Raw genomic sequence first — 4,147 nt, 5'->3', positions numbered from 1 at the left:
GTAGCTCGGAGGGATTGGGATTTCTTTAAGTGGAGCATGTCCAACAGCTCTGGGTTTGACATAGCTTTTTATGTTAGGCAGAGATCACCTCCGAGTAGGCGATATGTGACCGAGTAAAGCTGGAGTTTTTTTAGACGGTCTGCGTAGGGCATCTGTTTGAGGCTGGTAATGCTCTTTGTGAGGTATTTCTGCGGCCTTTCCAGTTGTTGTAGATATCTTGTGAGGTACATACCAAAAGGGGCGTTGTACTCTATAATGGGTCTATTGAGTGATGAGTAGAAGGGAGCAATAACCTCTTTTTTTCTGTATGAGAAACCTTTTGTGATGAGGTGTGTCACGTAGAAGGATTTCCTGACTACTGTGGCGATGTGATTATCAAAGGAGAGACTACTGTCCACCTGTATCCCAAGGTCTCTTATCACACTTTCGGTGTTAAGTATACTACCGCCTATGTTGTAGTTCATGGGTACAGAGTTTTTACCAAAGGGGGGATGACCATGCACTTTTTGGCATTGAGCTTGAGGCCATGGCTTTGACACCAGGCATCTGTCTCAGTGAGGCCCTTTTGTAGGATGTCCACATCGTTAGGAGTTTCAATTATGGCTCGTAGTTTGCAGTCATCTGCAAACTTTGTTAGCCAAAGACCTTCTGTGTTAGCCTGTACTTCAGAGAAGTAGATACCAAACAGGAGAGGACCCAGCACTGAACCCTGTGGTACTCCACTTGTCACTGGTCTGAAGTCGGATTTGGAGTCTGCTACTTTCACAGTATGGGTTCTGTCAGTGAGCCAGTTGGCAACCCATCTTGTGACATAGGGATTTATACCTAGTTTAGTGAGTTTATCTATAATTCCATAGTGGGGGATGGTGTTGAAAGCCTTGGCAAGATCTAGATAGGCTGTGTGAACCACATTACCCTCATCTATGGCTTTAGTAACTGCTTCAAAGAAATCTATCAGGTTTAGGAGACATGATCTGCCTTTTACAAACCCGAACTGGGTGGGGTCCAGAGTTTGGAGATTACCAATGTCTTTGTTTATATGTTCCATGATGATACATTCCATGGCTTTGCAGACCAGGCTCGTCAGGCTAATGGGGCAGTAGTTCCCGGGGTCCATGGTGGCCCCCCCCTTGTGGAGTGGAATAACCGTCGCTGTGCGCCATTCAGCAGGCACAAAGCCTGAGGTGAGGTTATGATTGAACATGGTACTTAGGTGGGGTGCCAGCTCATTCTGTAGTTCATGTAGAATGCAGCCTGGGATGTTGTCTGGTCCCATGGATGCTGTGTTCTTGGCTTTGAAGAGTGTGGTTTTTACCTGTGCAGCCATAATTACAGGAACTTTGCATTCTTCCGGTTTAGAGATGGGCTCTTTAGGAGGTGAGAGGGGGGTACAATTAGCACTGAACCTATCTGCCAGGATTTTGGCAATATCAGTTGGGTCTGTATATATAGTGCCATTGTGCTGTAACTCCGAGCAGATCTGAGTGTTGCCATTGAGATTCTTGACATAGATATAGAATGCTTTGTGGCTGTCTTTAGAATCAGTGGCGATTTTGTTTTCGTAACTAGCTTTGGAGGATTTTATCAGGGATTGCAGCTTCTTACTGAGGTTGACCAGGGAGCTCCTCCACCCGTGGGATTTTACTCTCTTTTGCAACAGTTTCTTCCTTCTGTTGTACACTTTGTTTATGGCAGGGGACTACCACATTGGCTTCTTTTTTTTGGAGGATAGCATCTTGGTTCTGTTTGGGATAGCATGATCCATGCACTCGTGTAAGTGCTTATAGATTGCAATTGTGTAGGATTCAGTAGTCGTAACTGTATTGTCCATCTGCATGGGTGCCATGAAGTTCACCACTTCTATCTTAAGAAGCATGAAGTTGGCTTTGGAGAAAATGTTTACCATGGTTTCCTTAGTGGAGGGTGGGGGCAGGATGTGGATATCTATGGTAATTAGCTTATGGTCGGATCGGACCAATGAGGCGTTGATTTCAGGTGTGGAACACTGGTTACTCATGTTGGTAATGACTAGATCTAGGATATTGTTGCCTCTGGTGGGGGTGTGGATAAGTTGATCCAGGGCATTGGAGCGAAGGAGTTGGTACATGAGTAGTTTCCCAGTTAATGGTGGAGTAGTTGAAATCGCCCATTATTAGGGTGTTTGGGTGAACCCTAATATTTTTCAGTACATCAAGAAAAGAGGAGTGGGAATCCTAGGGCATGGTGGGGGATCTGTAGCAAGCTACAATTTGGATTGCAGTTTTGCCCAGAGTTAGTTGCACTTGGATAACCTCGGCTGCATTATGCTGAGCAACTAGCCTGGAGGTGTGGATATCCTTAATGAATATGGACACACCTCCACCTTTGGTGTTCAGGTCCAGATTATATGGCCGAAAAGTGTGGTATGAGTTATAGCCTGGTAGTGCAGGGGTGCTCTCTGGAGCCTTGAACCAGGTCTCAGTCACTGCACAGATATCGATGTTCTCCATTTTAAGGAGTGCCTCGAGTGAGTGCATTTTGAGATTTACACTTGTAGCATCACCCTCAGTTTTTGCTTGCCTGTTCCTGTTACAGTGGTGAATTTGTCATTTGAACCTTGCCTAAAAAAGGCACTATAGGTGTGGCAAGAACCTTAGCCAATATCCGGAATCCCAGGGGGTGACAGGTGCAGGCCATCTCTGGCAAAGCATCATGGTCTGTCGACCATGTCATCCCAGGCAGACAGATACTGGATCCCTTTAGAATGACACCAGAAGCTTAGCCAATTGTTGAAGTCAATCATTTTGTCCTTATACTGCAGCATCATTCTGGGTGATGGCAGAATGCTACTTAGGGCTAGGGTCATAGCTGCCTGGGCTACAAGATCAGAGAGCTCTTCCATGTCACTTTACATGTAGTCCAGGCAGGTACGTCTCAGTTTGTTTACACCAACATGGACAGTGATAGAGTCATATTTGTACTTGTTGTGGAGTGACCTGAGTGCATGGGTTATGTGGCGGATCCTGGCACCCGACAGGCAGCTGACAGTAACCTTTTCCTTGTTTAGCCTGGTGAGTGGGACATCAGTGTGTCTGACTATAGAGTCACCTATGATTAGTGTGTTGGGTACATTGTTTTGCCTTATTGGCTGTGGTTGAGTGGCACACTGAGTCTGTGAGCTGTGTGTCATTTGGGTTGTGTTGGGGGGGGGTTGCTTGCATTTCTGCTTTGGAGGTCTCTGTTGCTTGATATTATTATTGAGAGCCTCCGCGAATGTTTTTGTATTTCTATGTGTGGATTTTGGTGGTGTAGATTTAGTGAGACTATGTGATGAGTGTGGTGTGGTGCAAGTGTTTACCTTTTCCTCTTGACTGTCAAGTTCAGTCTTGGTTGGAGAGAGCTTTACCTCCAGTTTGGCTAGATAAGTGCATCTCTCACAGGTTGTAGTGTTGGGTGGTAGGAGGAGAGGGTTGTCTGTGTAGATGGGGCAATTTCTACATTGCCCCAAGATGCCCAGATTCATCAGATAGACAGGAGACAACAGTGGCAGCGGACCATTGGACATGGCTGAATAAAAAACTATTTTCCTCTAGATAAGTGAGGAAAGTGAGTACAAGAGCTGTTTTTCTCTGAGCAAGTGAGGAAGGTAAGTGCCAAAACTGTTTTCTTCTAGGTAATGAGGAAGGCTGAGTGCTGTAGTAATTAGTAGGTTATTTAGTGCTTACAAGTTCTGAACAAGTGCTGATCATGAATAAGTAAATTCAAGTGCTAAAACTAAGAATCTGTATCTGGACTAAACTAGTTACAGCAAAGGGGGGAAACAAGTGCAAATGCGGGCTTTTAAATCAGAAAGTTGAGAGAGATGGAAAAACTGCCCAAACGGCCAATAACTACAATTTCTGGGCCAGAACCACTCCTTATGTGGTAGATAGGTTACCTAGTGCTTACCACTCCCTCTGATAAGCTAGAAGGCTTCCCTGCAACACAGAAAGCTTGGGGGGGGGGGGGGGCTCAGAAACTTACATACAGTCCTAGATACAGCAAATCTGAATCTGGACTACACTAGTTACAGGAAAGGTAGGAAACAGGCTTAGATTTTTATTTTTTTTATATATACAGAAACATAGCTAAAACAGCAGCAAAAACAATTCAAATGCAGTGCAAGCTA

The sequence above is a fragment of the Protopterus annectens genome, chromosome 7.part0, assembly GCF_019279795.1.
Source record: "Protopterus annectens isolate FY-2018-M chromosome 7.part0, PAN1.0, whole genome shotgun sequence".
NCBI lineage: Eukaryota > Metazoa > Chordata > Ceratodontiformes > Protopteridae > Protopterus > Protopterus annectens.
Note: the sequence above shows the minus strand (reverse complement) of the source record.